General features: G+C 40.9%; 1 pseudogene; it reads left to right on the top strand.

Annotated features, from left to right (window-relative positions):
- LOC123043063 (desmethyl-deoxy-podophyllotoxin synthase-like) overlaps positions 1-5,172 on the top strand; it is a 45,859-nt pseudogene extending 40,687 nt beyond the window's left edge.
- The last annotated feature ends 9,083 nt before the right edge of the window (positions 5,173-14,255 follow it).

Genomic DNA, 14,255 nt, shown 5'->3' on the forward strand with positions numbered 1-14,255 from the left:
AAGCACCCAATCAAAGTGATAGAGCAGGTTTGCCAAAGTGATCTCTAAGGTTGACGCGCCGAATAGCATCCCAGGACATTGCCTTCGTCCAGCACCAAAGGGGGTGAATTCAAAATGTGTCCCATTGTAATCTAAGTTGTTGTTCTCAAACCTCTCTGGCAAAAAGGCTTCAGAATGTTTCCAGTACTTTGGATCCCTAGAAACTGCAAAGACATTAATTAATATAGTGGCGCCTTTAAGCATCTCATAACCCATAAGTGTACAATCCATTCTGGCCATCCGTGGGATTACTGGAGCTGGTAGGTGCAACCTAAGAACCTCCTTAATGACCATTCGCATGTAGTGGAGGTTTCCAAGGTTACTATTTTTTATGATTGTTTGATCTTGACCTAATAATTTTCTTATATCTAGTTGAGCCTTAAACATTGTTTCTGGATGACGGACGAGCTCTAACATAGCCCATTCCAAAGTTGTTCCCGTCGTATCTGTGGCACCAGAAAATATATCCTGCAAATGAAAATTAAGGTACGTTAAATTATCTCATACTTCTATATGCCGCACTTATAATGAAACAATTTGTGAAACAAAATCTTTCATTTGAAAAAATTGTATGTGGTATTTTGAAGTGAACTAAAGGATTTTTTTACATACTTTGAAGCCTAAATCCCCTTACAAATGATTTGAGAACATTTCGAGGCACTCAAGGAAAGTAACTTCTCTAGGTATGATATCATGTGAGGCCATATGCCTCCCCTCGGGTTACACTTGACAGAGAAAGAGGTGAAAGATCACAATTGCAAAAATGAGACATTCAAGTTTATGAGGAATATGATTTCTGAGTGGTTTGATCAGGATGTTTGTTTATTCTTATAGAAAACATCACCACTTTATAGTCGACATAGGCATCTCTATAGTGGCAAAAGGAATAACAAACTTAATAAAGCAACATAGGTTATCTTCATGAGCTTTCACAAAATTCATAGCAGCGCATGATTTCCTCGATTGTTAATGATGTGATAAAACTTACAAAAACCCATTTCATGCTAGGAAAATATTGTGGAAGGGCTTATTACTCATGGGTTGCATCAAAAGACAAGGGATTCTCAAAATTGATTTTGGCAAGACTGATGACAATGTAAAGTGAATGTTCATTCCACGACCAATGTTTATGGAATCTTTCCCTTTATCTGATGTCACTTGAAGGTAAAATGTGTGCAAGGTGGGTTCTTTGGTGTGAAAATCAATGATGATAAAGAACATTACTTCCAAGAATAAAAAGATCTCCATCAAGGGTTCTTTATTTTCATTAGTGTCGCTCAACATTATGGCGGATATGTTGGTTGCAATATTAAAAGAAAGAAGGATTAAGGTCAAAGCCATGGTGTTCCACCCAGGGGGGTCATGATAGAATATATGTACTCATTATGAGGTTCATACCCTTATATTGCTACACCATGATAATGGATAGACAAATAGCATGGCGTTCGTGTTATGAGTTTCTTTGAAAATACTTAACAGTAAAGATTATAATTTTCCACAAGGGTGAAATCTATAAAGCTAACGGATATAATGTGTGGACAAAATCAATGTCTAGGTCTTTGGTTTGTCAAGTATGATTTTTTTCCTTATATTATCTTGTATTTGGATTTGCTACACGTGTCTTCGCAATAGTGATTGGAAAGCAAAAGACCGGGTTGAATTCATTCACACTATCATTCACATGTTTATGAGGTCATTTGAATCTTATCGAATGTTACCACAGTTTCTGGGGGTCATCAAAACTTCCGGTAACTGGTGGGTTACCAGAAAAAGAAATAATCTTGAAATGTATGACATAGATAATGTTAACTAAATGGTTAATGATTTAAGTTTGTCGGAACAAAAGTAATCAATCTTTCCTATCTCGAGTCATATGCAAAATTTGTGCCGTTGTTTGCATCAGCTAGCAGTAAAAAAAGTTTCTTTTGTTAAAAATACTCACGAATAAGACGGCGCATATGCTCTCTGTGGTTAGAGGGAATGCCAACAAATCATCGTTCTGTAGCCTGAGCAGCACGTCCAGCAGTTCCTCGTCGTGGGTGCTTGAGGCGCCATCACCAGCAGCTCGCAAGGCCTTGCGCTCCTCGATCACGTTGGCGATGATGCATTGCATGTGGCTGTACCTCCTCTTCATGCGCCGCGCGCCGAAGCTGAGCCACCGCGCCAACCGCGACGACGGGAAGAGGTCGATGAGGCAGAAGCCGCCTAGCAAGGTGAGCACCACGTCTAGCTCGTGGATGTACTCGTCCTGCTACGTGAACCTGCCGCCGAACACTGCCCGCGACACGACGTTGTTGCTGAGCATGCGTGGGTGCGTGTTCCTCAGCGTCACTTGGAATAGCTAGTCCGACGGGACCCTTTCCAAAGATTACGTGTAAATCATTGACCATAGCAAGTACGTGATCACCGGTACGAATGGCGGGCTTCTTCCGGTGATCTGCCTCGCCTTTGAAATGCTTGCCTTTCTTTCGACATTGATGGTTGGTCGGAAGAAATCGACGATGGCCCAGGTACACATTCTTCCTGCAGCTTCCCAGGTATATACTTTTGGTGTCAGCTAAACAGTGCGTGCATGCGTGGTATCCCTTGTTTTTTGTCCTGAAAGGTTACTAAGAGCGGGACAATCGTTGATGGTTACAAAAAGCAACTCGTGCAGGTTAAATTCCTCCTGTTTGTGCTCATCCCTCGCACGTACACTGTTTCCATTCCACAGCTGTAAAACTTCTTCAACTAATGGCCTTAGGTACACATCAATGTCGTTGCCGGGTTGCTTAGGGCCTTGGATGTGAACTGGCATCATAATGAACTTCGGCTTCATGCACATCCAAGGAGGAAGGTTATACATACATAGAGTCACGGGCCAGGTGTTGTGATTGCTGCTTTGTTCCCCGAAAGGATTAATGCCATCCGTGCTTAAACCAAACCATACGTTCCTTGGGTCACGTGCAAACTCAGCCCAGTACTCTCTCTCAAGTTTTCTCCACTGCCACCCGTCAGCGGGTGCTCTCAACTTCCCGTATTTCTTACGGTCCTCACTGTGCCATCGCAACAACTTGGCATGCTCTTTGTTTCTGAACAGTCGTTTCAAACGTGGTATTATAGGAGCATATCACATCACCTTCGCAGGAACTCTCTTCCTGTGGGGCTCGCCGTCAACATCACTAGGGTCATCTCATCTGATCTTATACCGCAATGCACCGCATACCGGGCATGCGTTCAAATCCTCGTACGCACCGCGGTAGAGGATGCAGTCATTAAGGCATGCATGTATCTTCTGCACCTCCAATCCTAGAGGGCATACGACCTTCTTTGCTGCGTACGTACTGTCGGGCAATTCATTATCCTTTGGAAGCTTCTTCTTCAATATTTGCAGTAGCTTCTCAAATCCTCTGTCAGGCACATCATTCTCTGCATTCCACTGCAGCAATTCCAGTATGGTACCCAGCTTTGTGTTGCCATCTTCGCAATTTTTTTGTGATCCTCTAACATGCGATCGAACTTCAGCTTCTCCTTTTGACTTTCGCATTGCATCCTTTCATCGACAATGACCAGGTGGAGATCATAATCGGGCATATCATCTAGTTCCTCTTGATCTTCAGCAGCTTCCCCCGTTGCAGCATCATCGGGCACATTGTCTGGTTCCTCTTGATCTTCAGCAGCTCCCCCCGTTGCAGCATCACCGTATTCAGGGGGCACATAGTTGTCATCGTCCTCTTCTTCTTCGCCGTCTTCCATCATAACCCCTATTTCTTCGTGCCTCGTCCAAACATTATAGTGTGGCATGAAACTCTTGTAAAGCAGGTGGGTGTGAAGGATTTTCCGGTCAGAGTAAGACTTCATATTCCCACATTTAGTGCATGGACAACACATAAAACCATTCTGCTTATTTGCCTCAGCCACTTCGAGAAAATTATGCATGCCCTTAATGTACTCGTAGGTGTGTCTGTCACCATACATTGATTGTCGGTTCATCTGCGAGCATTATATATAATTATGTGTTTCAAAAGTAAGAAAATCAGAGAAATATCTATCTAAAGTAAGAAAATCAGACAAGTATCAGAAAGAAGATAAGAACAAGAGGCTCACCACGGTGGTGCCCGCGACGAGATCGGCGCGGGCGATCAACGGCAGTGAAAACGGGGACGGGGTGTGACAGACCGCTAAATCTAGACAAATCTCGGAAAAAATGGAGATCCGAGGTCGAGCTTCGAGAGGAGAAAGCTTAACTAGTGTGGCTCGGGCATTTTATCGAACACCTCATGTGCATAGGAGGTGAACTAGAGGACCCAAATGACCTCTCCTTGCCGGATTGAAAAACAGAGCACTGTGGAGTGCTCTGCCGTGGCGATGGGTATATATAGGCAAATTAGTTGTCCCGGTTCGTGGCATGAACCAGAACTAAAGCCCCCCCTTCTATAGCGGTTCAAGGCATGAACCGGTACCAATGGATGTGGGCCAGGAGCAAGGTCCATTGGTCCCGGTTCGTGCCTAGAGCCGAGACAAATGGGTCCAGACGAACCAGGACCAATGCCCGAGAGGCCCAGGCTGGCCCCCTGGGCTCATGAACTGGGACTAATACTCCCCATTGGTCCTGGTTCTTGATGAACCGGGACTAATGGGCTGGCCAGGCACGAACTATAGCCCTGTTTTCTACTAGTGCTTGGAAACCTCCACTACATGCGAATGGTCATTAAGGAGGTTCTTAGGATGCACCTACCAGCTGCACTAATCCCACTCATGGCCAGAATGGATTGTAAAATTATGGGCTATGAGCTGCTTAAAGGCGCCACTATATTAATTAATGTCTTTGCAGTTTTTAGGGATCCAAAGTACTGGAAACACCTTGAAGCCTTTTTTCCAAAGAGGTTTGAGAACACCAACTTAGATTACAATGGGACACACTTTGAATTCACCCCCTTTGGTGCTTGACGAAGGCAATGTCCTGGGATGCTATTAGGCGCGTCAACCTTAGAGATCACTTTAGCAAACTTGCTCTGTCACTTTGATTGGGTGCTTCCTGGTGGGGCAAGTCCAGAGTCATTGGATATGTCTGAAAAATACGGGATGACTGTAGGCAGAAGTTCTGACCTACAACTGATAGCTATTCCACGTGGATGCATCAAGGACATGTAGACATATATAGAGATGTTCATGCATATGGAAATATATGTATATGAACGAGATTATTTGTGTAATAATATGTTGCATTGACCAAAATAATGGAGTGACACACATTCCATTTTTGTACTAGAAAAATATATTAGGAAAAATTAAAGATGATTCACTAAAACTATTTTCTTGGCATCCCATCCACCCATTCTACCTCCTTTGGCCGGCACCCGATAGCAACAGTCAATCACTGCCTCACTCATATCACTTGCTTTACCATGCCACCTCAACAATGACTTCCTTCCTTCCTTCCTCATATCTATTTTCTTCTCCACGCACAAATGAAATCAACCAAACTTAAATATGCAGACAATCATATGTCTCTATCCATGTTGTGAACACCCGACCACCTTGTAGTTGTGACAACACCATCTCCCTTGGCAATTATGAAGATGTTAAGTTGGCTCGTCGGCATAGAAACTTTGGAATCTTTGATGGAAGTTGTACATTCAGGAATCTCCTAAACAATTGTCAACATTATGTGCATGTTCCATGTTGCTCAAATGGTTGGATTATTCTGGTATCAGTGGTGGCTTGACCATCGAGATGGATTTGCTTCCTTCGACATCATTGGGAGTATTGTCAAGAACAACTTGATAGCCACTAGCACAAACGTATTAGTATTTTCAAAAACACATTTCACGCTCTTATTTTACGAATGTAATATACCTTCCATGTTCTCTAGTTTCCATATTAATTTGTCCAGTGTCTTCCTGTAGGAAGCCACCAAGTTCAACCCCTTCGGTTGTGGAACCAAGTATCATATTTTCTTCAAATACTTTACAAAGGTGATTTGCAAATAAAAATGACACTAAGGATGTGCTCATATGTATCTAGGACCATGCACAAAATAAAACCATGTGGAATCCCTATAAAATTCTAGAATATAGTTATTCCATATTGTCAATACTAGAATAGCCATTTGAGAAAAATTATGCAAGCTGAAGATCTACTAATGAAAACTTTTGGCCATGCTCGCCCTAAAGCCTTTCATGTGGGCCTTCGTACTGTGTCCACTTTGATAAAATTATGAACTTCGGAAGCTTGTTTATTATCTTGAAGCAGCCAATAGACCACTTTTTCCGAGACCTCCTATATAACGCTCATTAACGTCATATATGAGAGGCGGCGCACACTTTAGTGATGATGGGCTGGGGACCCAGTTCAGGTCGATGTGGCTTCCCAGTGTCAGCCTCACTATCCTTTATGAGAGATGGTACTACTTTCATGTGTTGGTCATTTTTCTGTGGTTTTTCTTGCCACGGTTTTTCTAGAATTATTTAAGCATAACAAGTTGTTCGTTGTGGTTTCCAATTAATGTTCATCACGTATTTAAAAAATATTTGCCATGTATTAAAAATCATCCACTGTGTATAAAAAATTGTTTCGCCATTTTTAACAAATGTTCGTGGTGCAATTAAAAATTGATCACCATGTAAAAAAAATCTCATCCTGTAATAAAAAATGTTCACTTTGTATTAAATTAATGTTTATAATCTTAATACAAAATGTGCACTATGATTAAAAATGTTCATCGTTTACTTTAAAAAGAAAAGGAAAAAGGAAAAAAAGAAAAAGGTAAGAAACCGATATAGATAACCAAAAGAGTGGAAACGAAAAACGACAACAGAAAACTCAGAAAAACATGCAGCAGTGATGCTAAATGAAACAGCAGGAAATATCTGAAACAAAAACCACAATAGGAAACCACCAAAAAACGCTGAGAATCACAATGAAAGAAACCGCAGGAAAAACAGGAAAAAACCTTCAGCACAAAAGCAAAAAACAAAAAGCTGGAGCAGCAACTCAATGGAAACAAGAAAAGATCGAGTTGGCTCAATTTGCGGACGTCAAATAGGATTGGCCACATTTTACTATTTTAACCGGGGGATACCACCTGGCTTGACACATCTGAGGCTAAAAAACCTGGACGTTTGTACAAAAAGAGAGCCAAGGCTTAAAAAAACCTGGACGTTCATGCAAAAAGAGAGCCCACAACATGTGCATATAAAAAAACAGAGATATATATTATATATTTACATTTTTAGCATTCGGTATTGAATTGAGGAAGTCAAAATAGTTTTTACGAACAACTTTTGTCATATTATAAGAAAACTTCATTTCATTTTCAAAAGTATTTGAGGGTTTTAAAAAAATCATGAATCTACAACAAAGGATTCACATATTAAAAATATATATATACTTGTAACTAAAAGTGTTCATGCATTTATTAAATGTTCATCTAATTAACAAAGTGTTCACGTATTTTTTTCAATATGGCTGTGTAATTATAAAAGATGTCCACATCCCTTAATAAATGGTCATTTATTATACAAAAATTGCATTTCCGTAAAGAAATTTGGCCATAGGTCGATAGTGTTCACATGTTAATGTCCATGATATCGGCCAATTATTTACATATTTAAAACTAAATATATAAATAAAATGGAATTTCAAAAGAGACTTAAAAGGGGTAAAACATTCCCTTCATCCCATATTAATTGACCGTCAAACGAATGTATCTAGCACTGAAATATGTCTAGATACATCCATTTGAGCGTCAATTAATATGAGACGAAGGAATTAGGAAATAAGAAAAAAAGCGGGAAACTAGAAATTGAAAAATGAAACCTAGGAAAAACAAAAAACTAGAAAATTATAAAAACCGAGAAACTAAACAGAACCAACAGCAAGCGTTGCGAAATGATTCATGTTTTGTTTGTCAATGAGCGATCGACTCGCTTTTCCCCTGCTATAGACCGCATATAGGATTGGGTTTTAACTTTCTCTGTTTGTGTAAGTAGGCATTATATTATCTATAACTAAAATCATAGGTTATTGTAGGAAATTGACTTGCCATGTTAATGAATACTAGGTGATAGCACGCGCATTGCTGCAAAAATCGGTGGCAATATATTTCAATGTGATTTGATAGTGTAAAATATAAATATTTTGATTAACAACATGTGAATCAGAATTAAAAAATAAATACAACTTATTATATTTATATATAGTTGAAAAATATTTGATCAATATAAGTAGAATTATAAATATTTTCTCATGCATGGTTGCATGTGGCGGTGGGTGCTTTGCATACATGGTTGCATGTTGAGGTGGGCTTTATCTCATCCTATTTGAGATGCATGCATGTACAAATAAATTAGTGGGAATCACTCTCTAAGGTATATCCAGGAATAGGTATCTAGGGAGAACATGAGCGTTCTCAGAGCTTAGCCACTGTCGGCCGTCGGATCATTTTTTGGATGCGTTTTTGGCCGTCCGATCTCGCTCCCAGATGATCCGTGCCATCAGATCAAAACTCGACACTGCTACAATGAATAGTGCATATTCCAGTGTGCCACCGCTTGTTATTTCTGTGACCCACCGAGGGCATTTCCGTCATTTCACATAGCTGGAAAAATATCCAATTCGACAGGGTGAGCGTGGGGTTGTCACTCCTCCCCCACTCGCGCCGCACCCTCTCCTCTTCCTCCCGCCTCGCCTCTCTCCCTCCCTCCAAACCCTAGATCCGCCTGCGCCTCCCTGCTCCTCCGCCGTCCAGGTCCAGTCCCACGCCGCCGTCATCTCCTCCGCCCAGCCGGCCGCCACTACACTGCACGCCCGTGCGTAGGGGCGAGAAGGAGAACCACCGCCCGCCCCCGGAGCGCGAGGAGGACGGCGCTGACGTCGAGATCACGCACATCGAGCCCGAGATCCCGCGCCTCTCCCCCAGTTTACTCCACCTTCGCGTCTTCTGGGGCCACGACGCGCAGCTGACTGGGACGGGGCCGCGAGCGAGGGGGGAGGCCTCTCCCCCCTCGATCTGGATGGGGTCACGGTGTGCCTACAACCACCGCCAGCCCGCCACCGTGGCGCGCCTTTCCGGCCGATGCCTCCGCTGCCCCGCCTCCGGTACAGATGCCCAGCAGCTCCTCCCTCCGTGGAGGAGCCGCTCCCGCCCAGCAGCGCATCCCTCCCTGGAGCAGCCGCTCTCGCGTAGAAACTCCGCCGCCCGAAGCTACGCCGGCGACCCGTGGAGAGGCAGGTAGCGACCACTCCTCCCTCCTTCCTCCCTCCCTTTCTCTTACCTCACCCTCTCCCTCCTCCCTCTTGCATCCTCTGTTTGTTCAAGTTTTTTTCTTTATTACTTGTTGTAGACTTGATATTGCGAGAATATACTGATGATTATTTCTTGATGAGTCTTGCTGCATGATTTCCATTGAAGTCGCAGATGATTGATCAACAAACCTACCTATGAAGGTAGAGTGGAAGAAATGGAAATAAAGATGCAGGGAAAGGGCAATGATGCTGCAACATCACTTGTTTCATGGCATAAAGAAATAGAGGTAACACTTTTAAATGCCCAACATAGTTAAAGGCCATTAGGCATCCATGGAAAACCTTTGTCTGTATCTTTTGTTGGTTTTCAGAAAAGCAGACTATGCTTCAATTGGGTTTGTACAATAAAATGAGCATCGGTTGTCGACTTGTTTCTACCTCGGCAGGATATAAATAATACAGTAGACTTGTTTATGTTTCCAGTAACAAGGCTCTTACACAAAATGTACATGCAGGGGTGTGCTATTAATTTGCAAAAAGTAATAGTCAGGTGGATTCTTTTTGAGAACTTGCAGAAGTTTTGCATCTCAATTCATCGATAGATAGAAAAATCTTGTACCCAGTGGTTAAATGTGGATTGTGTGAAGGTGCATCTGCTTGAGTCCATGCACCACTATACTTCTACCCTGCAAAGGCATGATGGATTTTGTTATTAATTTTTTGTGTAGAAGCGGCTGAGTTTGTATTTGCATATGGATGTTACATTTACTTTCTTGAGTTTGTCAATCTTCATCCCTTGTTTCAACTATGATCATTCTTTCAGGCACTTGAATCTGAGTTCTCAGAGACCAAAATTCTTGCACAGCAGAAATCATTTGAGCTTTTACTCTTATATCCAAGTTTCAAGATGCGGAGGCAACTATATGTGATGCAGACTCTACAGTCAAGGCACTGGTGGAAGCGAGTCAAAATGCAAAACTCCAAGTAGAGAAGTTAGCTTACACTAACCTGACCTTATATGCTGCTGCATATGTTATTTATGCACACCTTCCTTACTCTTGGCCATGATGGGAAGAGTCTTAAGACATCTAAAAGGGTCAGATTGATGACTGTTCTCTTCCTTTGACCCTCCTACAAGAACTTATGTGTTGGAATGTTGGGAGTGTTAACTCCACGGGTCTCAAATCTGAAATTATTTACGGGGGCCTTCGTTGCCACGATCATTACTGTGTAGAACTTTCTTACTCTAGAGTGGCATCCAAATTATGAATAAGAAATTGGACAAACGGGTTGTATACTATTTGTTTCATGAGCAGTCAGAAAGCTCATGTTGGATGTAGGTGTGCCTGAACATTTTTGTGTCCTCGATCGAAAGTGTCTTGCAGTTAGTTTACTTATATTGTTTGTTGGTGGTTGTTTTACTTGAAGTTTTTCGCGTATGGGATAGTTGTGAACTGACAATGTAAGTGTTTTTCAGGTATCTATGCACTGACACATCCTTCTTGCTCCCCTGCTCCGACCCTGCAGAGGGTGCGTCAATGGCCGGAGCAGAGGAGAAGATCCAGGTAGAGCACGCCATCTCCATTGTCGCGACCCGCCCTCCTGTCCACATCTCCCCACCCCTTCTCCTCTAGCAGGAGGAGCACGAGCTGAGGCTGTCTGCCTCCGATTCTGTAGTGCGCCCGATGACGGGCTCCGCAGCAGCAGCAACAAGCCTTTGACTAGCTCGCGGCACCAGAAGTGGGCGACAAAGGCCATTGCCTGGTGTGTCCCTCTCCCTCCTCTCTCTGTCTGTGTGTGTGACAAAGGCCATTGCCTGGTGTGTCCCTCTGTTACTTTGTACATGTGATCCTTTTAGCAGCCCATAGGATGTTTGAGGAGATGCTCATAAGATGATAGAATGTTAGTATGTTTGTTAATATTTTATATTATCTTATCAAATACATTTGCTCAAACGATCCATTAAAGGGATGAACAATTGTAATAAAGGATCTCTCTCTCTCTCTCCATTTTGAAAAAAAGTACAATCAACCCTGTTTTATGTGATCAAATGCTCCAGCTTTATATATGAAATCTTCCTGTTTTACACAAGCTTAGCTATTTCCCATGGGCAGCTACTAAGAGTAATGCATATAACATTTCCTGGGGAGTTCTTCTTTAGTCATTGGCTATCGTCATTGGTATGATACATGCATTACACTGTGCATTGGTGATAAAGCTGTTGTTCTCTTGAACTGGTAATATTCATATGTTTTCTTAAATGATGTAAAGTTAACGGATAGCCATGCTAGCATCAACTTGGTTTTAATAGGTTCATATGCATGTATGTATTTATGTATTTCCTATTTATCGGTTTTCAGTGATGCTTACTACAGTATTACATAACTGAAGCTACTTTCTGATTTGATTTATTTTTAGTGATGCTTATTGCAGTATTACACGACTAAATGTTGCTTTCTGATTTATTTATTTAGGGTGAATGCTTCCTTTGTCCTGTTATTGTCATGTGATGCGCATGAATAAACGATGTGTTCTGACTGAATGTTCTTTAGCATTTATTCTTAGTGCTTACAGATTGTTGGTACCATATGGATCATATTTATTTCTAATACAATGTTCTCTTGTGTAGGCCTTTTCTATTTGGTCATTTGATTGCACCAAAGATTTATTTTTTTCCACTTCTTTAAGGATACAACCAATGAGGCAATTTCTGAAGGTAAAGAGTTTTATATGTTTTGCATGTACTGATTGCCTTTGCTCTATTTTCTACCTTCACATTGGTTGAAACTTCTCTACTGCTGAGAAACTTATTGCTTACTAGCCGAGGCAAAATATCTTTTATTACGTATATTCTTACTAAAATAAACACAAGGAAATATTAAGTAATGTCCATGATATTTGATGATCAACTATGAACTTAAATAATGCTCTACCATCTGTGGTATTTTGTTTTTCTGATGTGTATAAATTTAGTGATTATGTAACCTTGTCATTGATATTTTAATTTAAAGACAATTCCATTAATTTGGATAAATGAATTAACAAGATATTATGATCAGTGCAGATCAGTTGGTCAAAATATAAAACTTGAGTTCCATTTAGTTTACTTGGTGCATATTTTCTTGGAGATTCAGCTGAGTTAAAATGAATCATGACATATGATTTGTCCAACTTACCTCTAGACTATAAATTATATCTCACACATGTTCACTTTGATCTTGTAGTTTGCTTCAGCCACATTTTACGCATGTTTCCTTTCACAACCCTATCATACATGGGTTCTCACACATGTTCACTTTGATCTTGCAGTTTGCTTCAACTATGGGTAAGCAGAAGACTCACAATAAACCGCCTTACTGTCCATGACCCAACAACATAGACAACTACTTCGGGCCTAAGTGAGTAGTTGCCAGCCCTGCATTTTGAGCCTAGGAACCGATTTTGAGTCTACTTCTACGATTAGTTGCTTATGCTTCATGGTCTCGAGGCGAAGCTGCCAACAAGGTCTTGAATCAACCTTTTTGTTATTTGTTTTCGGGAGCTGTTCATTTTGCTGCTCTTGTCATAGTTTTAGATGTGTATATATAATTAATACCTGTAATTGCATATGTTTTAGCTCATTACATTATAACAACAGTATATGATTTTCAATCGAACATTCCCATATCTTCAAAATTGGTGCTTCCCATCACATAGCAGAAATTAATGGTTCATATCGTGTTTTGTATTTATGTTATATAGTATAATTCTTCAAAGTTTGCATCTCAAGCTAGCCTTCTTAGTCATTCTTTCAATGAAATACATTAAAAAAAAGCCTTTCCAGTATACTAGGACTAATATTTCTTAATCGAAGGTCTTAGCACCTTCAATGGAACTAGAAGTCTCCTTATTAAGGCTAATCTTATTCTAGAACTAATTTAGTTCATGTATTGCATGCATCACTGTCAAGATCTATATTCTTGCCTGTTTGAAATTTCAAAAGGTATATAATTCACATACTAATGCTGCTAATCTATTTGCACATCAGATCTCAAATTAAAGCTAGGCATGTTCTTCATGATAAATGGTGTTTTATAACCAGACCATAAAAGTTCTCTGTATTTCAGGATTAAGAGATGAAGCCATGTTTGCGTATGTCCCTCGATTTATAAACTTACATGCCAAGAACTATGGTAGCTTCTGCCTATCAAGAACTACATGGCCTATCAGAACTACATGAAATTTTTGTATTGCTGCGTTGACATCACCAAACTATTTGTGCTGGTATTATAATCATGTTTTTGTGCATTATCAACTTCTGACTTCTGTGGTTTACTTACACGAGTATTCAACATATTCACTTACACAGGTAGTAGTAACAGGTGTTACTCATTTGCTGGATGACTAAATCTTGTTGTTCACAAGGGTAAGTAAAAGAACCATCTTCTTGCTGTGATGATGTCCTTATGGCACGCTCAATGGATATGTCCATCAACAGGTTTTTACAACGCACAGAGGAGTCAGGCGACAAGAAAGTCAGAGCAAACTATCTCTAATATATATGTAGTCTGATGTTATCCCATAGCCGAACCATATAAGTTTCTTATACTGCTCTGCTTTCGGTATATTAGACTTCTATCCATTGTAAAATTATTGTCGTGGGTGATGACTATGGCTTGATTATATGGTATGAAGTTTGGGTTTGGTTTTGAGCTTAGATGTATAAAAATGCATGCTTAAAACATAGATAAATGTGATAATTCATTGAGTGATTAAGCATAGTTCTGGATTTGGCATGCTGAACTAATTGGATGGAACATGGCAACTTCAGTTGAATCATCCATTGCATAGCCGCGCATTGCATTCTCCGTACATTTGGTTCTTTTGAGAAATTTTAAGGATAGGTCATGATCATGTATAGGGGGCTGGATGAGTTTGGGCTGGGGGGTGCGGCAAGCCGCACTTCCTATCTAGTAGATAAGGTGCACCCTGTTCGGTTCGGACTCACG

Source organism: Triticum aestivum, chromosome 2B (assembly GCF_018294505.1).
Source record: "Triticum aestivum cultivar Chinese Spring chromosome 2B, IWGSC CS RefSeq v2.1, whole genome shotgun sequence".
NCBI classification, from domain to species: Eukaryota; Viridiplantae; Streptophyta; class Magnoliopsida; order Poales; family Poaceae; genus Triticum; species Triticum aestivum.